The sequence below is a fragment of the Cervus elaphus genome, chromosome 1 (genome assembly GCF_910594005.1).
Source record: "Cervus elaphus chromosome 1, mCerEla1.1, whole genome shotgun sequence".
NCBI lineage: Eukaryota > Metazoa > Chordata > Mammalia > Artiodactyla > Cervidae > Cervus > Cervus elaphus.
This window is the reverse complement of record NC_057815.1, coordinates 49,401,415-49,423,492: the sequence shown is the minus strand read 5'-3', so window position 1 is coordinate 49,423,492 and position 22,078 is coordinate 49,401,415. Positions and strand designations below refer to the sequence as shown.

Below are 22,078 nucleotides of genomic sequence, written 5' to 3'. Positions count from 1 at the left end.
AATATGGCTATATTTCAGCTCAAACCAATATTCCCTTTTCAGGAATCATCCCCTCTGGCTTACTGCTGACAATGCATAGATGGCATATGAGTGAGATAAGTTCATGAGTAAGATGAAAAGGGATGCTCCACGGCAGGTAAATAAATTTGTTTTCACTGAGATAATTATTCTTACCATGTGTCACTGCTCTCATGGCATAAACAGGACAGGTGATGACATCCTATAAAATGGAATTTTTATTCCTATATTCCTGACACCAAGATATATAACTCATTCAGCCCTCATGAATTTTCTTTTGCTCTGAAGCTTTGAGTGAGTTTTTGTTTTTATTGTTGTTCTTGTTTCTTGTCTTTTAAAAAAAATGCTGTCATCAACTGGGCAATACTGTTAAGAGAATAGTGTGTAAAATGGGACTCTCATTATTTTAGGCCACCTGATCCTGTATAAGAATTACATATGTTATTATGTGGGATGGTTGAATATAGCTATTTTACTTGAATTATTTAAAGTTAACATCTGTATCATATAATCTCTATGCAATATCTACATCCTCAAATCAAAGCCCTGTCCCAAACCTCATGTCTTTTTAGACCTAACCTAGACAAGCAATAAGGAATCACAAGTCTTTGTACCAACAAATAATTTTTCCAACTATAGTTCATTAGTACCTTATTCCAAAAGCATATGAATACTTACAAGATGGTTAATCCTCATTAAAAACTAAGATTACATGACATAATTACATGTAAATAAGAAAAATGAATTAAACTCTTACCCTTTCCTATGTCGGGCACTAGTTGTGAATCATATATACAATTAGAGTTATATTGCTAAGCTAAAAATATTGGTAAAGATCTAAAAATGACAAACAGTGCCTTTTAAATTAATGTCTTATTAGTTGAGTGAAGTACACTGACAAAGAATAATTTATGCTTATTCAAACTGCACTCGACATCTTCAGGTGTTTCCAAATGAGCTCACAGAAGAGTGATTAAATGCATCTGATAACAAGCCACACATTGCTGAAATTACTTACCGCCTCATTTTATGATTAATTAAACATGTAGATTAAAGTTGCAAAAGAATTTAGATTAATGAGCAAGTTAAGTCTTGCTGATATAAGTGAATTGGGAATTGGATGCTCTGTGGAACTTTATAAACATGCATTTTATAATGAATAAGACAAGGCTACATGCAGAATCGTGGCCACCAGGGCCTTTTGACGATGCAGTCTTTTTTAACATGGTTTGACAGCTTTCAAATAACATTCTTCTATAGGCTTTAAACTTTGTGCTTTGCTGTAAAACACAAGACTACATAACTCATGTACCAGGAGTACGATTATTTTCGAGCTCTCCAAGGTAATGACCCCCTGTAGCAGCAGCTGTTCAGATGAAATTACAAGCTCAATTGTTATTTTAATCAGAGATAGTTTTGTAGTTAAAAGCAGTTATGAAAGTTGTAAAATTATGTGACACGTCATCAGTACCTTCTCTTCAACACTCTTTTCTCCAAAAGTAAAACCATCCCAAAAAAGTCATAGCTTTCCAGAGGATTTATTAGTAAAAAAAGAATGCTTAGTCATTCATAAAATATTCAAAGTCATTTATTAGTGAAGTTTCTGTGGTATGAAAGGTAATATTTAAATTTATGACAACTCTTATCAGTTCCGAGATTGTGTCAAAATATCTGCTAGGGTTTGCTGCTGCTGAGTCACTCAGTCATGTCCGACCCGTTGTAACCCCATAGACTGTAGCCTGCGAGGCTCCTCTGTCCATGGGGATTCTCCAAGCAAGAATACTGGAGTGGGTTGCCATGATCTCCTCCAGGGGATCTTCCCAACCCAGGAATTGAACCAGAGTCTCCTGCATTACAGGCAGATTCTTTACCAGCTAAGCTACCAGGGAAGATTTCACTAGGGTTTGCTAAGTATCCAATTTTTCTCTTTTAAAATCAGCTTTACCTAATCTGTGCCAAAAGCAAAGTTGGACTTTATGATTTTCCAGTGCAAGAGCAATTCAAGTTGTTCACAAAGATATAGTGCATTCTCCTTTGCAAGGGACGTAGAAGTGGCAAGAAACTGAACCAAAGTTACCAAAGTAGATTTTGGTTTAAGACCTATTCCACTTTGATTCTAAGCTTGTAGCACACATCATCTACTACAACTAGAGCATAATGAAACCATGCCTGCAAATTATTTGAATGGACCCAGTCTGCTATCTAAAATGCACTTCCAATTCTTTTCTACTTATTTTCAGACCTTATGTATAATTCACATCTTGGCAAGATGAGATTTTTATAGTGTTATTTTTTTTTCTTTTTAATTCAGATTTTTCATACTCTAAAGATGTACCAGGAAAACTATGGAATTTTTTACATAAGAATCAAAAGGAGCTGCTTCATGACACAGGTAGCAAATATCATTATTAACCCCACATATTTATCATGTGGACATAATTGCCCATTTGAAGATATATGTGAATAAAAATACAATATTGAGACATGTCTGACTATTTTGAAATTTATTAAAAGCATATAAGCAATCAAAATAAAATAGTGTCCATTTGATTTGTTTATTTCCTTCCAGTGTTAAGTTGATGTCTTTCACCAAGTAATATAAATCATATTTTATGACCACAAAAAGTTTTTTTTTAGTTTATAAGCCTTTCGCCTTTGCCACTCAACTTGAATATAACAATAAGAATTTCTAGGTAGAAATACAGACCCAAATACTTCAAGGAGCAAATAATATCCTTTTTCTTCACATAAAAATTTAAATTCTTCATTTATACCCTTTAAAAGAAGAAATTTTACAACAAAGTGGTAATATTAGTCTAAAAGATGCTAGTTTAGAGGTCTAAAATAATTCTTTTGTGATCATAAAATGTATCTGGATATGTGCCAGAAGGACATAGATTATTTAAACAGCTCAACAAATCACCAAAACTTAAGGAGCAAGATCTTTCCACTCCAGTCACTGCCATATTATTTCTAGGACCCACAAATTATGAGGTGTGTCCTAGAGTTACTAATAATTAAATAGAATTGTGTCATTACTGTGGCATTTTAATACAAGAAGATACATTAATTTACCCATGAAAGCAATATTTGTAAAATACTGGATATATTTAGCTATTATATGTACTTATTATTAACATGCTTTAAGTTTCATTATAAATGCTTTATACAGTTTACCAACATAGATTACATAAATTTACTGGTTATTTAAAGTTAGGAGTTATATGTTTAGCTGAAATACCAAAATAGGTACTTCACATTCAAATTATGAATAAACGGGCAATTTAAAATATCACAAATCAGCCTTAATGCACTATAAGAATTCTTAACCATTATTTCATTAAATCAAGATGGCAATTTACTGTAAAACATTTTCTTTTATTTCTCAGCACAGTTATGTGCTCATAGCTACGAACCTTGCATCTCTACAAAGTGATTATTTTCTTCATTTCATCCAGTTTGAAAAAAAGTATGAAAATACTCACCAGAAACTAAAATTAGATGACTAAACTCATTTTCACATGTGATTGGGCCCAGGTTTATCAACATGAACTATGAATGCATTAATATCCACAATACTGCCAAATGTTGAATTATTAATATTGTCGGGTCCTTGGTCTCAGTTCATATTCTGTTGAGGAGTTTTGTGACATTCATCAAAACTCAGCCTCTCAACATGTTTACAAGTATCCTGGAGGCAACATGTCTTAAACTAAAACTAAGGTCACTTTCAACCACTCAAACTGTCATCGAGGCCAGACTGACTCATAAATGCAAAGAACTGGTCTATAGTGAAAACAGCAGATGAAGTCAGGTGCCACCACATGCCAGATCCTTGCCAACTCAGCACCCAGAAGTCGAGATACCAGGTACATGATTAAAGGTGGTTCTTCACTTGGAAGGATTAGCAGCATTATGCACTATACCTATGAGTAGTATATGTCAATGCAAGTATTCAACAGCCAAAAACAGTGCTGAAAATTGACTCCAAGACTACTACAGCTTATCAATTTTTATTCTAGTGACTGCAAATTCTTTAGCTCTCTTAACCAAGCATGGAGTTAGCTAACCAGAAGAGTCTAGAATTCTTCCTTCAGTGGGAAAAAAAAAAGTTACTCTGTTTTAGTTAATCTAAAACTTCTTTTAAAATCCATGTATCCAAAAATTTTTGTAAGTGCACGTTAATAATTGTCTTTTATAAACCAATTGGAGATTTAAAGTATGATTATTTTTTAAAAGTCAAAAGTTTCTAAACTTTACTCTGTACCTTATATTATATGATTTCCATGATGGGAAATTGACATCAAACTGATTTTATTCTTAAAACAAATGACTTAAAAGAATACAAGTAGTTTCCAGACTTGGCAAACTTTAGAATTTCTGATACTCATCTTTCTAATCTTTCATTCAGTAGATATATTCCCTATAAATAGAAACATTTCTGAAAAATATTGAACTGTGGTTGTAAAATTGTTTCATTTGTATGTAAAGTTAGCCAATAATTTCAATAGTTATAAACATAAGTTAAAACTAGAAGATGCAAAGAAACTAGGTGTTAAAGTTACCTAAGGTCTTAAGATTAGACCACAAAAATACAATTCAATCCTCATTTGCCATGGAAATAGGAAATAAATGGGAACATTAGTTATACTCATAAATTATATATTATACCTGGGCTCTTATACAAAGTGATGAGGGGTCACAAAGTCCTTCTTGAAGCATTTCTCTTTCCTCATCAGAAGATATAGAAAGTCTAAAAAGAAGAAACTAATAGTTATTGGACCCACTATCTGCCAGACATAAAATAAATTTATTCTATGCATCATATAATCTTCCCAACAACCACACCCATTTTACAGATGAAGGAACTGAGTCTCAGATAAGCTAAGCAATTTTCCAGAATTACACCAAGTGGCAGAGATAAAAGTGAAGCCCTAGTGAACCCAGCTCCAAGGTCCATTTGTTCATTCTATTATGGTCATTTATTGCCCATAGTATTTTTTGTATTTATGCTGTTTTCTACTATCTAAGATTTCTTTTTGCTTCTCAATTAATCTATTCCTACCACCTCCTTCCAAGGTTCACTTATTCCAAAAAGTATAGTGTTCTCTCAGCACTTTGTTTAAAAGCCTCTATTATAACAATTCAAGTTATACTGATTCACACAATACATATTTATGTAATGCTACCAACATTACTGTCTATATTCAGCAAGGTGCTGAAGGTTTCATAAAATGGTTTCATTGACACACTATAATAAAGCTCTCTTACTCTCCAATCTATACTCCTCTAGCCTCTCTCACCTTTATAATAACTTTAGTAGTAGAAGTATTTACTAGTGTTATTATCATTATCATTATTACATATTATCAGCTTCCACCAACCACCTTTTGCTTTCATGCTGCTCTCTGGAACTCTCCACTTTCATTCTGCTCAAATGTTCTCATACCACTAAACCTTCCTAATCAACCTTCCTTCGCTTTCCTTCCTAATCAAGAATTCTACTCTTAAATATTTCCTAGAAGATGTAAGATATTCTCAATTATTCATTTATGCAACAAAATATAAGCATTTACTATATGCTGGAAACTAAGAATAAGTAAATAAGATAGACCTCATTTGTCTAAGAACTTATAATCTACGACAAACTACAAATAAGTAAACCAAAATTTATAATGTAGATCCATGTCATAATGAAAGTATATTTAAAAAGTGATATGAGTACAAAGAATAAAGAGTTTCATCTGGAAGGCTTCATATAGAAGGTGGTATATAAAGTTAAGTTTCATTATTGAACAGGATGCAGGTGGAGAAATGACAATAGTAATGATCAATTAGTAATTTTTATGGGTGAAGCACACAATATACTGAATGTTTAATATATATCATATATTTATTCACATATGTGGAGACTTCTGTCCCTGAAAAAGATGGACTAAAAGGGACTAGATTTATCCTCTGGCTTAAACAACTAGAAAAAAAAAACTGGATGAAATACATAACGACAACAGTTTTCAGAAACTAGACATCAAGCAATGAAGAACAGTGATTCCTGAGAAAGGAAAAACAAATGAGGTCTTCCCTACAGTTGTCCCAGCTTACTGCCTCAAGAAAGAAATGACTAACTGCAGTATACAGAGGCAGAGCCTAATGGTCTAAGAAAATGAAGCTAGGAGTCTAGCGAGGCCAAGGTGGATATAGTTGATAAGGCAGAGTAACAGAGGAGAGAGACCTGCACAGACTTCCAGAGGTCTGGAAGAGAATCCCTCACAATTACTGATAAGCACACATGTGTGAGGAAATCAACCAAGGTTAGAAAAATATATAATCAATCCCCAGAGCTCACACAAATCCAGGAATAATTTAATTTCCAGTCATCAAAGTGTAAAACTTCATAATGTCAGGACATTGGATAGAATACTCATAAGAGTATTGCCTCAGCAGTGTAGAAACTTAGCCCTACACTAAAGAAGGTACTGGTTCCAACTGACAGTGATTATAAGCAAGTACTGAAAGAATCAAACTATTTCCAAGTATATTAACTACATACCAGAAAAAAATCCAAAAATATTTATAGAAATATTGAAAGATTCAGGACTTGACAAGGTAAAATTTACACAATTTCTGGCATCCAATAAAATACCATCAGTATGAAAGGAAGCAGAGAAATACCACTCATTATGAAGAGAAAAAGCAATCAATTGAAATTTACCCAGAAATGACACAGATGATAGAATTAGTATACAGATATTCAAATAGTTATTAGTTGCATCTTATTTGTCCATGAAGCTAAAATAAATACTAAACATACTAAGCAGAGATCTTGAATATATACTAAAGACTCAACTGTAACTTCTAGATATAAAAGAAATACAATGTCTTGGATGAAAAATCATGGGAGTAGAATTAAAAGCAGATTCAGCACTGAAGGACAAAGACAAGTGAACTTCAAGACTTATCTACAGAAAAAATCTAAAATGAAACTGAGATGGAGGTGAAAAAAAAATGTGAACAGAATCAGTGAACTGAAGAACAACTTCAAGCCTCCTAAAACATGTGTAATTGGATTCCACAAAGAATAGGAGTGAATAAAAAGTTCTTAAGTAATAATGCCTGAAAAATTTTCAGATGTGACAAAAACAATAAACCTATTGGTACAAGAATCTCAAAAAATCCAAGCTCAACAAACATTAAGAAAACTACACTAAGGCACATAGTAATAATGTTGCTTACAATCAATGATAAAGAGAAAATCTTAAAAGCAGCCAGAGGAAATGACACACCATACACAAAGAAACATAAAAATTACAGCAGACAGCTTTTTGAAAACAATATAAACTAAAAGACAATGGATCGATATTTTTAAATTATTGAACCACAAAAAGTTAACCTAATAGTCTGTAGTTAGCAAAATAAAGACTTTTCATGAATATAAAAGGTGATGAAAAATCACCATCTCACCAGCAGACATATCCTACCAGAAATATTGAAGAGGTCTTTCAAGCAGAAGGTACCTGACAAACAGAAATCTGAATCTACACAAAGAAAAAAAAGAACACAACATGGTAAACATCTGGGTAAATACGAAAGACTTTATTTTTTAATATCTTTAAAATATTGACTATTCAAAACAAAAATAACTATATTTAGATTTATAACATATGTAGAAGTAATATGTAAGGCAATGATTACACAGAGGCATCTTTTCTTAGCCTTTTGACTAAGATCAAGTGGGTAATAGTTGCACAGAGGCTGGGAAGGAAAAATGGAAGTATATTATTATAAGATTCTCATCCTGTGTGTCCTGTGAGATATTACTTGAGGTAAGACTGTGATAAATTGTATAGGATTGCTATAAATACTAAAGCAACTACTAAAATACAATTTAAAAATGGAATTAATAAGCCAATAAGAGATTTTAAATGAAATTTAACATTTTTAATAAATTTTTTAAAAAAACAAGAAAAGGGGGGAAAGTGATGATGACAGGTGGTACAAATAAGAAACAAAGGTATATCTTATATTTAAACTCAACCATGTCAATAGTCACATTAAATGTAAATAAACAGCCAAATTAAAAGGGAGAGATTGTCATACTGGATAAAAAGCAAGACTCAACTGCATGCAGGCTATACAAAATCCATTTTTAAAATGAAGACACAATACTATAAAAGTAAAAGAATGGAAAACACATCCCATGGTACCACTAATAAAAAGAAAGCTGCCATGGCTATAAGACAAAGCATATTTCAAAGCAAAGAATATTACTATGGATAAAGGGATTCTTATACAATGATAATGGGGTAAACTCATTAGGAGGCCATAATGACTCTAAATGTATCCACCTAATTGAGCTTCAAAATACAAGGAAGAAAAACTAATAAAATGTCAGGAAGAAATTTCATCAGAGTTCTCAGAATCTCTTTCCCTGCATTAATGATAGAACACATAGACCAAAAAAATCAGTTAAGGATATTGAAGACTGGGGCAACACTTTCAACCAGCTTTATCTAGTTTACATTAATAGAATTTGCCAACCAACAAAAAAACTAGGAATTCAGCAACAAAAAGACAGCTGGAAAATATAAAAATATTAGAAAATAACACTTCTAAATGACACAGAAATCAAAAGGGAAACTAGAAAGTCTTTTGAATTGAATAAAAATGTAAATACCACATATTAAAATTTATGAAACATGGCTAAAGCATTACTAATTTTATAGCACTAAAACCCATATTGAAAAAGGGGGTCTCAAATCAGTGATCTCAGCTTTTACCTTAAGAAACTAGAAAAATAAGAGCAACTGAAACCTAAAGTATGAAGAAAAAAATGAAATAATAAGACCAGAAACAGAAATCAACAAAATAGAAAACAGGAAAGCAATATGATGATTGCTGTTATATTTACATTCTCCTATCATAAATCAGAGGTAACATCACTATATATTCATAAAGTTCATAACCTAGATGAGACAGAGAACCTAAATAGCCCTATACCTATTTTTAAAAATTTAATTTGTAGTTTAAAACCCTCCCAGAAAGAAAACTCCAAGCCCAGATGGTTTCGTTAGTGAAGGCTTTCACATATTTAAAAAGTAATAATACCTATTGTACACAAACTCTTTCAGAAAACTGAATAGAAGGTAACACTTCCCATCTCATTCTATGAGGCTACAGTAATCAAGTAATCAGGATAATAGCATAAAAAACAGACAAACAGATCAATGGAACAGAGTAGAGACTCCAGAAATAAACCTCTACATATATGGTCAACATATTTTCAACAAAAGTGCCAAGGCAATTTAATGGGGAAAAAGAAAACCTTTTCAGACAATGGCATTAGAAAACTTGGATAGCCATAAGCAAAAATTTAAACCTGAAGTCGCATCTCACACTATTACAAAAATAAACTCAAAACAAATCATAAACCTAAATTAAAATCTAAAACTATAAAACTTCTAATGAAATGCTTAGAAAAACAATCCTAGCAACCTTGGGTTTTGCAAAAATTTCTCAAAAGTGACACAGAAAGTATGAAATACAAAAGAGAAACAACAATTGGACTTTATCAAAATTTAAAACACTGGCTCTTCAAAAGACACTTAAGAGGCAAGCCACAGACCAGTAAAAAATATACAGAAAACATGTATCTGACAAATAACTCATAATTTAAAAAAAATTAAAACGCTATAACAACTCAATAAAAAAAGACAACCCCAATTTAAAAAAAGAAAAGAACAGCAAAAGATTTAAAAGACACTTCAACAAAGTAGATACATGGATGACCAAAAGGCACATGAAGAAAGCTCAACATCATCTGTCATTAGGGAAATAAAAATTAAAATCACAGTGAATCACCCACTACAGACCACTTGAATAGCTAAAATTGAAGACTAAACATACAAAGTGTTAAGAATGTGGGACAGCTGGAACTCTTACACATTGCTAGTAGGAATGTAAAATGGTAAACCACTTTGGAAAAATCAGCAGTTCTTATAAAGTTAAACATGCACCTATGTAACCTAGTTATTCAATTCCTAGGTATTTATCCAAAAGAAATGAAAAAACATGTCCACCTAAAGACAAATGTTCAAAGCAGCTTCATTTGTAACAGCCAAGAATTAGAAAGAACCTAAATGGATAATCAAATTGTGGTATCTACTTACAATGAAATACTAATCCTCAATTTTAAAAATAAGTTATTGACATGCACATGCATGAATCTCAAAGTAATCACGCTGAATGAAAGAAACTAGACCAAAAAATTGTATATAACGTATGATTCCACTTACATAAAACAAAACTTTTAATGCAATCTAAAATGGCAACAGACCAGTGATTGCCTAGGGATAAGACTGAAAACAGATCAAGGAGGGGTAGAGTAAGGGATTCTGAAGGGGCATGAAGAAACCATTAGGATTATGTATATGTAAATTATCTTTACTGCGAAAATGGCTTGACTGGTGTATACATATATCAAAACACCAAATTATACTCTAAATATATGAAGTTTATTATATGCCAATTATATCTCAATAAAGCTGCTTAAAAAAAAAAAAAACATGCAGTAGGTTATATTCTCACTTTACAGATGAGCATGCTAAGGTTCCAAGAGGTTACATGATTTGCCTAAGATCACAGCTAGTACACAGTAGTATCCAGGGGTGGCAGGAATTCTACACGGTATATTTTTAAACTAATACGTAGTATCTACTACAGTTTTGATTCACAGAAGGCACTCAAAAGTTGTTTTGGAGTTTTAAAATATAAAGACATGTAAAAAGCTTAAGATGTGGAAAAGTAACAGACTTTTAACTTTCCCATAGGATACATAAATTTTTAAGATTTTTAACCCCAAATATCTCAGTTGATAGAATGTAAGAGAGCGTGTCTGTAATTCATTCAAAAAGTGTTTCACTGAAACCTATCAGGCAATACATAAAATGAACAGCTTGATAGGTCCAAGTGAGACAGAAACCTAAGTCATACACACCCTTTGATGACGAGCTGCCAAGGGGCTCCGTGTGTCAGCAGGCTGAGGTACATATAGTACATACAGCTGAATACATTTGAATGGAGAACAACTCCTGCAAGTCTCCCAGGAGAAACACTGGGCAAAACATTTCCTAAAGAGGAATTACTAGGTTTTGTAACAGTTACTTTTTTCCTTTTATATATATATATATATATATGTATATTTCATCTCGTCCCATAATAGATTATAAATTCCTAATGACTAAACTCTTCATTCACCATTTTAAATTCCACCTCATGTTCAGAAGAATCCTGAATTCATATTCTTATTGAATGAGTAAATAAGTGAATTAATGCATGTTAGGGTTAGTCTGAATGATAAGAATCCTTTTCAAAATCAACTTGACTTTATTCCATTTTCTTGAAAAAGTTTATTTTAAAAATCTTATTTCAGTGTTTTTTCTTAGTCATGAATATATTTTCCTGCATTATTTCCTTTTCCCTTGAAAGAGACAAGTAGAAAGGGCCTATACCCAAGCATAATATTTCCTTTGACTATACCTTCTGTGGAGGACAGAATGTAGCAATATAACAAGTTGTAGTCATCATTTTATCTGAGAGAGTTTTAAAAGTAACCAGACTCTGTGCACACCTGTTTTATTCCTCACAGATGTCATGTATTAATCCCTATGTGAAAGCCACCTGATAGGAACGCCATAATTCGCAGTATCTTCCCTCTTCTCACTCATGGTAACCAAGTTTTACTTTATGTCCCTGAAATCAACAATGCCCTGCCTGTACACTTGAGTTCCTAGTATTAACATCTTTTGTGTTTAGGCTATGCCTTTAAATTCTCAAGAGATTTTATCTTTAAGTATGTTCTCATTCATTTAAAAACACATCTTCCTTCCAGGCCTCCATGGGAAGAAAAAGTATCCTCAATTTCAGTGGGGATCTAACCAATGAGATGCAAGGGATTTGAGCATTGACATGAAATCATTAGCATGATATTTTCCCTCTGCCTTTTCAAAAATTCAGTGCTGAGAACAGGGAACAGGGAAAAGCAATGAGTAATTTTTACTCCTTTCTTTTCCTCATGCTCCCCATCAGCTATAATCCAGCCATCTTACTAACACCACATTAACAAAGTCTCTTCTTTCTGTTTCTAACATTCTGTTCTCAAAATACCTACCCTTGTTTAAACCTTTTACCTCCTGCCTGAACTATCTTACAAGGTGTTTCCCTAATTAAAGTCTTTTATTCCCCCTTTAATCAACTCTACAAACTGCTGGCTGAACTAACTTCTCAAAAGCAAAGCTCTTGCAATACCATTCAGCTATTTGGATTGATGGCTCTATCAAATCTACCAAATGCCTTAGCTTACCATTATGTGCCACAATGATATAATCACACTAAATTTTCTAGCTTATGCATACCCTATACCTCAGTCAAACTGGACTTCTCATTATTCCCTATCCCATACTTCCCTGTTTCCTTCCATCTATCCCCTACCCATGTTTGTGCTAGTTCTCTCACTACCAAGATACACCTGTCTCTTCATCTCCTATTCCAGTGATAAAATTCAATTCAACATGCAAAGAATATCAGAAAGTCTGCTTCCTAAGTTAAGGTCCTTCTTCCTAAAGGGATTATCTTTAATTCTTTCAAACTCCCTAGAGAACAATTTTTTTTTATTAAAGCAAGCTGCTGCTGCTGCTGCTGCTGCTAAGTCACTTCAGTCGTGTCCGACTCTGTGCGACCCCATAGACGGCAGCCCACCACGCTCCCACATACCTGGGATTCTCCAGGAAACAACACTGGAGTGGGTTGCCATTTCCTTCTCCAAAGCATAAAAGTGAAAAGTGAAAGTGAGTTCTCTCAGTCATGTCCGACTCTTAGTGACCCCATGGACTGCAGCCTACCAGGCTCCTCTGCCCATGGGATTTTCCAGGCGAGAGTACTGGAGTGGGTTGCCATTGCCTTCTCTAAGGCATAGAGAATAACATATCTCCTCTGTTTGTCTCCTCTGCAATAATCAGTGCAATTTACTTAACATTTATTAATCCCTCCTTTGAGCTACACACTGATTTAGACACAGAGACACAAAAAAGAATAAGAAAGTTCAGTAATTATGTCTAGATTCTAAAGTTCTTGATAGCAGAAACCCCATACATTTGCATTTATCTCCAATGCAGCACCTAATGTTCTGTTTTGAATACACTCAGTACCCAGTATATATTTATGGAGTTGAATTAATTTCCAACAGAAGCTAAACACTCTCCTTGGAAGAAAATATTTGCTACCAAGGAAAGGCTTTACCATAACTACAAAACAGATTTGCTCCTGTTCAATTGCTCAGTCGTGTCTAACTCTTTGCAACCCCATGAACTGCAGCACACCAGGCTTCCTGTATTTCACTATCTCCTGGAGTTTTCTCAAACTCATGTCTATTGAGTCAGTGATGCCATCCAACCAGCTCATCCTCTGTTGCCCCCTTCTCCTCCTGCCCTTGGTCTTTCCCAGCAACAGGGTCTTTTCCAATGAGTCAGCTCTTCGCACCAGGTGGCCAAAGGACTGAAGCTTCAGCTTCAGCATCATTCCTTCCAGTGAATATTCAGGGTTGATTTCTTTTAGGATTGACTGGTTTAATCTCCTTTAAAAAGTTTTCAGAGGGCAACTTGGATGTCACATTGACCACTGTTATACCATCTAAAGTGAAGACTCTAATGGCTCAGATCACTCTTTACTAACATACTAACTTGTAAGTAGGCCAGACTGCTTCAAATGATAGATTCTCAGATGGTCAGAGCTTCCAAGAAGCTTCACATCACAGAAATCTGTTTCTTATACCCTCCTTAGGAATTTATATAGGGTTCTTTAAGTTGATATCAAGATTTAAATACCATTCAATATACCTGGGATATACATAATTCCTGTTTGAACTAACCACATCTGTACAGCCTTAAAAATATATACTTCCAAGGCTACATAGCATCGCTGAAAGCCTAACTACAATGATACCTTTCACACTAGGTGGAAAGAGATTAGGTGAATCGTGCATTTACTCTCTACATTCTTACATTTCCTCCCATCCTGGGAAACAGATGGAAGAACATAATAAGGCTTTTTAAAAGATGACACTAGGAATAAAAGGAAATGAAATAGTTGATAGTGTCATGCAAATAACCAATGTTTAAACAAAAATACTTCTTGATAATGATATTTTTAAAGGAAAAATTCAAGCAATAAAACTGAACTAAGTGGAAAGAGGTCACTGCTGAATGACCAAACCAAGCCCCAGTGCCTGGTGCCTGCAAGGATAGGAGCTCCTTGGGTTGGCCTGACTCCTCCCAGAAGTTATCTCTAATTAGAGTGACACCCATCTTCTCAAGCAAAAAACTCAGCAAGGCATGTAACAATCACTCTAGCACAAGGATCGAAATTAAGGATCAATCTCAGAAGAGAAAGAAAGAAGTGCATTCTCTTTGTGTAGGAGGAATAGAAATCCAAAAATCTAGAATATGAAACCTATATTTCTGGTGAGAATTGTTAGCATAGAATGGTTGCAATATTCCAACAGAATGATAAAAAGATGGGACAGACTTTTTCACGGCATTCAGTCTCAGGGTAAGATGTAAGAGGTCTCAGAATAAGAGGTAAACAGGTTTGAAGTGCTCTAAGAACTTAGGGAAATTTTATCAGTTAAGGATATAATCAAGAATAATATTCCAGATGAAGTGAAACCATGCTGATGTTCTAGAGTGGGAAGAGATGTTATCTGAAGTCAAATGAAATGTGTTTGAATCCCAGCTCTGCCTCTTTCTTCCTTTCATTCCTTCCATCTTTCCCTCATCTTTTGTTGTTGTCACTCATTTGTTTATTTATTCAACAAATATCTACTAGGAACTTAGTATGTGTCACACATTGTGCCAGAAACTGGGTGTACAGGTTTGAATAAAACAGTCACGGTATCTGCCCTGACAGGGCTCATAGTTTAGTGAAGTAAGTAAGTGAAGTCGCTCAGTCGTGTCCGACTCTTTGCGACCCCATGGACTGTAGCCTATCAGGCTCCTCCATCCATGGGATTTTCCAGGCAAGAATACTGGAGTGGGTTGCCATTTCCTTCTCCAGGAGATCTTTCCCACCTAGGGATCAAACCTGCGTTGTAGACAGACACTTTACCATTTGAGCCACCAGGGAAGTCCATAGTTTAGTGAAGAAAACTATAAATATTAAATAAACATACAAAAACAAGATAACTACTATGAAGGTAAAAAATAAATCAGAATTTAGAGAAAACAATCAGGGGTTTAAGGGATTTGTTAAAAGGATTAAAGATAACAGGTAGAAGTGCCTTGCCCAATGCCTAGAAAGCACAGGTGTTCAACAACACACAGCTGTTTTTAACTTATCTCTGCCAAATACAGACACTTGATTCCTTCCCCTTCCTCTCTGACAGAGAAACTGGGAAATGTTAGAGCAGTGGTAGGTGCTGTTGGGGGACAGCGTCAGTCTGTTCACTCTACAAACTAATGCACAACTTGTTATTCTATCAGTGCTCTCTATAATCACAACTTTGATCAATCCACAACTTTCTTCTAGGAATATCTGAATTTCATCTCTTGTTTAGTATCCTTGAGATAATTTATAAATGTTTCCTTTTGGTTGCATGGGATAATTAACCCCCTCTAACCTTAAATCAAACTATTCTCAAGAAACAACCCACATCAAGAACTGAGACGAATGCATCTTATGTGGAAGACTTGCCAGAAAAACCCAACTAAGGACTTCCCTTCAGGTTGTAAGTACACGGCTGCACAGCATATCTCACTGCAGGAAGACTTTCTGAAAACTTAAAAGTTCTCGTTTTAGACCATGATATTCCTTTATCTTGTTCTTAGTGAGCAAACACTCAACATGCCTTAAAATCCGACAAATTTCACTTCAGGTTTAGTAAACTGCTGAGTCAATAAAGATTGTAATTTCTTTTGAATGACCATCACTTCACAATAGTAAAACTAATTCCAACAGTTCCTCAGTTTCTTTAACTGTATAAAATAAATAAGAGTGCTCTTAGTTCATATAAGAAACCCCTGGTGATGGACAGGGAGGCCTGGCGTGCTGCGATTCATGGGGTCGCAAAAAGTCAGACACGACTGAGCGACTCAACTGAACTGAACTGAAGGATTCTTCAGTCCTTAATCAAAAAGGTGACCTTGCATACAGCTTAAGGAACACATGTTAGGTATTATTTTACAGCTTGGCAAGCAGCATACATACTAATTGAAAAGAAACTATCTCTAATTGAAAGAAAGGATAGAGAGGACGGAGGGAAAGAAAGGAAAAGAGGAAAGGGACGTAGAAGGAGAAAGGAAAGGAAGATGCATCACACTAAAAGTCACTGTACAGAAGTTTGATTTCAAAGAGTTTGCCAATGTCCAAAACTAAAAACATTATATATACCATAATTGAAACCTATTTCATGTGATTCTTTGTCCTAGAAGATATAGGGATGCTACTTGGACATGGTTACCATGAGACCTTTCTAAAGGTCTCCCATGTAAAATACAAAGTGTGATACATAAATGATTATTTTCATATATATCTATAGTAATCTTTACCGAGATAAAGGAAAACTGTTCTCATTGTTTCCTTGTCCTCCCCCCGCCGCCGCCCCCCCCCCCCCACCGCCACCCACCCAGGGAGGTAGCTATTTCCTAAAATTCCTACTGTTGTCCTTTGAATGCACTGAGAAATCAATAAAACTGAAATAATTGGGGGGAGGGGCTACAGAACCCCTTTTAGATTACTATTGTCAGATCCAAACAAATATTTCCACATCTTGAAAAATCAGTCCTCAAATCCATTTTATGATTTTATAAAAATCTCCTATTTCAGTCATTTCCTATTTCACTAATTTCTCTCCTCTTGTCTCTTCTCAATTACTGCAGTAAAATTGGAGGGAAGGGTATTTCTTCCATTTGTTCAACCATATCTTCTCCTCAGAAAGGTCCAGACCCTCAGAGTTTTTTGAAATTCAGCTCTCTAGTTTATACCCACATTTTCCATGCTTTTTTCTCAGCCTTCCAGCAGATATTGCCTTGCAGCTATCTATTCTGTGACTGCAAGTCCAAGAAAAAATGCTCTGTAACTAGTCACAAAATCAACAGTGGCTTCCACACACGGCCACTACGAGGGACAAAGCCCAGAATCTCCTAAAGTTGTCAACAATTCAATGAGTGTGCACTTGATACTTGCTATATCAGGTATAAAATCATGTGCAACAATCTCAACTTAACCCATTCTAATTGATGATGTCATATATATGTAATAATTGGAAGAAAAATTACATTCGCAAGAGCACAACATCTGTATTTCTTCTGTACTACGGTCAGTGAAACTCAGAACACAAGTGGTAATAATTGAAACCAAGTCATAGGCTTGTTACCAGCTGCCATAGCTTTAAGAAAAAAATAATCTACAGTCTGCCTAATGTAGGCAGTTATGGGGTACAGACTTGGAGTCCATTGATGCTAATGCTTAATTATCTACTATAGATGCGTCAAAAAGATAAAAATAATAAGTGTCCAACATACCATTTTGTTGTATCTGTGCTTTTCAAAGGTATAAAAGAGCCCAAAGGAGAAATAAAAATAGAAAATCTCCTTTTATTAATGAATTCATTCACTTAAGCTTATATAAAACTGTGTGAGTTGAAAAGAAAGAGAAAGAACTAACTCCAGTAAGTCTGTATTCAAAGAAAACTCCACCCACATAAACTCTCCATAACAAATCAATTTTTAAATCCTTAGGTTAGTGATCAACTTTTTTCCTCTTGAAAGTACTTGCTAAGCAAATAATAATACAAACAAGAATTTTATCATGTGGATAGACTTTTTGACTGATTAAACATTAAGGATAAGTCTTTTTTGCCAGGCATTGATGGAAGATAATGCTTAGGAAATTAACCTTTTTACATAATAATTGCCTTGCATCTTTGAAAAACTCCAGTAAGAAATATGAAGAGAGAGAGGCAGAGAACAGGGCAAAAGAAAAAGAGAGACGAAGGAAGGGAGAAAGAGAATGCAGAAAATGTTTTTATCTTTACTGGAAATATTTCACTCACATTTTAATCTTTGGCACTAGCAAAAATTTGGTGAAATGACAAGCATTTATACCCATACTCCATGATAACATAAAATATGTATTTCAGATAAAACTATGTGCTGAATATTATATAGAGACAAACGTACAATAAAATGCACTAGATTTTGTTGATTATTCAAACTTTACAAACTGAGCAGTTGCTAAAATATTTCTAAATGCTTGAGTAAATCGGTGGTTTTATTTTTTCCTGAATTATAAACATGACAATATTTCCCATCTTAAAGATTACTGTATTACAGAATAATAGCTAGTACTAATCTGTGCATAATTAGTACCATTTATGGACACTCCCTTGCTTCCCTGTATTTGAGACCACCACTCAATTCAAATTATGGCTTTATTTCCTGTTCTCCATATGTACTTAATTCCTTTAAATATTAACAAAGTGTACGCAAGAATACTGGAAGATGATAAAGCCTATCTTCTTGGTTATAAACAAGTTCAGAAAGCAGCTTTTGGGGGGAATATTCAAATTTATTAGCTGGTCTTAGCAAACTGCCCTCAAGCCCCACATTGTTTCCAATCTCAAGTTAAGAAGAATTTTTCTCCAATGGGCACTGAATCACTTTAATGTTGACTCTTGTGCAGCTCTACTCCACCTTCAAATGTAGCCAGTAAATTCAGCTTTACTACAGTTCTATAAAAATGTGAAAGAACCATAATAGCATCTAAAAAAGAGCTGTTGGCACTATATTAGTTTAGAGAAAACTCTAAACTGAATACTAATGCAAAATTTAATGATAGTTTGCCTAGTTGCCAAAAGAGTTACAATAATTATTTTGCCATAATGTAAAATTATCTTGAAGGCATCTGAGAATATTACTGTGTAAGAAACAGAAAAAGTCCCCGAAGTGTCATTGTTCTCATGAGGTTTTTCAATGTAAATAAATCATCGACATATTATCTTCACTGAAACACTGTCCTCTGATTAGAGGATTGCCTTAATGAGTGCAGAAACATTATAGAGAGACCACTCTGCTTCTTTAGTAAGTCAGCTTCCTTGACTGACGTCCAGTATGGATCCCAAATTCCACTTTACAGCAAATATCGTGATTGTGAGGTTCCAATAAAACATTCACACAGAATCAATACAATTTTACTTCCCTTTTCCCTTATTATCACAACCAAGTTTTTAGAGTTGAAAAGGAAACCAAGATCAAATTTAGATACGTTGTTTGAAATTAGCAAAGATGAAACACTTCAGTGCCAGACAAAAGCCCTGATTTTAAGAGTAGGTTTTTGCCTTCCCTGAAATGCCTAGCTCAGACAGTGTATTTTTATGACTGCAGATATTGGCATGTTTCACATTTAAGATTATGACACACCAACTTATTTTGAAATTTTTAAAATCCTCCACTGCACATGTTTCAAGTGCTTCATGACTATCACTGATAATTGAGCAATTAACTCGAAATTACCAAATGTGCTGTGATGGCACAATATGTAGTAAGTAACATGAAAAAATAAAGAGCAGAGGAACTTAGTACAGTGAAAAAAATTAATAAAGGGTAAAATAGGCCATAATAATAATAATAATAGTACTGAGTAAGTTTTAATGGTCCCAGGTCTTAGTAGTTTAATGGTGCCAGTAAAATGGCTTAATGAAATAAGTCCAAAGTATTACAAATTTTTAGAGCAGTTTATTCTGGTGCTACAAAAAGGAAGTTTCTTTCTAAGTGGTCTTGTGTTATAAATACACAGGGATTCGTCCAAAAAGTAAGTGTGGGAGTTTCATTAGACAAAAAGGACAAAAAATTAGGTTAAAAATCCTGACAGGCAGATTGTTAAGAAACACAAACTTGCAAAAAAATAGATGCAGTTTTCCTTTAAGATAGACAAACTAAAACTCTAGGGCTAAAGATGATTCAAGAAGTCATCAAGCTATTGTGAACATGTCTGCAAATCAAAAATTAAGATACACGGCTTCACATGAAAAGGAAGGATGAAACTCAGCTATACTAGAAAAATCAGAATGCCTCTTCACTGTTCATCTCATCAAGGTCTCTAAAAGTGGACTTTTCTGGCTTAAAACCATAGTATGACCATGAAGAGTAGTTCTTTAGTACTTAAATATAGCCAGTGAAGCAAATTCCATAAACCTAAATCCTACCTTATTTCGGTAGCAGGCCATCTTAAAAGTTTGCAAGAAAAACCAACAATTTAGAAAGTCAGAGAGTGAAAAGAGATTCAAAGTACAGCAAATATAAGGACACTATTTTAAAACCTTTTTTTCTCACAATTCCAACAATATTGCTCAAAAACACCACTAGGAAATTAAAAATTGGCCAGGCTGTCCTTTCAGGTATAAATTAGAAACAGAAAGTGGAGAGAATAGAAAGAACAAGTATCTAAGCGCACCAGTATATAAAATTTAAAAGCTTAAAATGTAATGGATATACACATTCAAATTAGCAAACTGCTTTCAATTAAAGTAGATTTCTGACCACAGTTCACAAATGTATAGTAGCTGTATGTATTAATGTACATACTCCAAATGTCAGTATATCTCTAATTAACATGAGCACACAACTGTAAAACTGAGAAGGCACAATTTTAAATTCCTTACATTCCTGGCATTAATGCTTTCATGGGGCAGCTCCCGTTGTCATGGAAAATGGCATTCAAGCCCTATTTGTGGATTTTCACAGCTCATCTTTTTTATTTACCTGCTCTATGTCAAGATTAGCCTGGAATAATATTTTTAAAGATAATGCACTTAGACCTACTTGTCCTTAAAATCACAGATGTTCTCACTGAAGGAGCTTTGGTCTGGGCTATGCTCAGTTTGAAACAAATTTCTCTCCATTTTAAAATACCACAAAGAGATGATTTCATGATTCTTTTTGTTTGTTTCCTAAAAATCTATGCAATTCAAAAAATTTCAGCTGAAACATAGCATGTGGAGTTTGGAAATAAGGGGATAGGAAAATGCCAGGGAAGAGCAAATGATCCAGGAACATGAGGAAATAAAGTGATAGAAGGCTCTCCACAATCAGGGAGGACAATCTCCTCCCTGACTTACTCTGCGTAAACTTTTCAAAAATATTTGTACAGCAACCAAGTAGCGACTGAGGTAGTGATCAAACAAGAGAAAGAGACCTACAACACTCTCTGAAAGAGGATAGATTGGTTTTATGGAAAAAGCACTAAATTTATACTAAATCCCTCAGTTTGAGTCCTGCTACTTTGCAAAAATAAGGATAATTCCTACTCACCCCAGAGTTTTATGAAATTTAGCCAATTAAATGTCTGCAAAAGCAAGTGTTATACCAAATTAAGGTATTGTTGTTATTATTAACTGAAGCATGGAGCTAAGCAATAATCACTTTTTATACTGGACAATAAAATAATTTTGGATCTTGCTATCAGAGACCACAAACGGAGACAAATTTTATAAAAAGGGAATTTGCTAGCAAATTTCTAAAAACACTTGGGAATCTGAAAAAGCAGGTCTATCTCTGTTTTGTTGTTGCTGATGTTTTTCACCAATCACTAACATGCAAAACAAGGTCTTCTTATACAATGCCTACTTTGGGGAAAAGAAAAAGGTGGTTTTATTTTCAAAAAAGAAAAAAAAAAAACTGGAATAAAATGCTTTCAGCTTCCGAAAAGATAACAATTTTCCTTCACAGTGTTTTCCTACTCTAACCTAGGTAGTAGATATACGTAGGTAAGATTCTAATCCGTTCTCACACACCTTTGGTGTGGTCTATTCATTATGAATGTGCAAAACAATATCCCACCTTTCTTATCTCACAGACCAGCTTCTGCACACCTTACTGAGAAACCTTCCCATGGCCATGAGGTATAACTTTCTGCCTTAGATCATGTAGCAAATAAGCAGTTCCAAAATATGGAAATTAAAGTTCCTAAAAGAAGCCACTGTCACTGACCCCATTTGCTTGTTTTTAGGGTAAAC

The 22,078-nt window shown here is 34.3% G+C and overlaps 1 protein-coding gene across 14 annotated transcripts in view; it reads right to left on the bottom strand.

Annotated features, from left to right (window-relative positions):
• The window catches only part of SOX6 (SRY-box transcription factor 6), a 677,134-nt gene that overhangs the window by 510,440 nt on the left and 144,616 nt on the right, over positions 1–22,078 (bottom strand). The window contains exons 1-2 of one of the 14 annotated variants that reach the window (XM_043902282.1): positions 7,480–7,498; positions 4,690–4,771 (exon numbers count right to left, since the gene is read on the bottom strand). The exons of 12 other annotated variants lie outside the window; for them this stretch is intronic. The gene's annotated coding sequence lies outside the window, so the exon portion shown is untranslated. Of the gene's footprint in view, positions 1–4,689; positions 4,772–7,479; positions 7,499–22,078 lie in introns of those variants that run through there. One more of the 14 variants, XM_043902204.1, reaches the window with a different exon arrangement.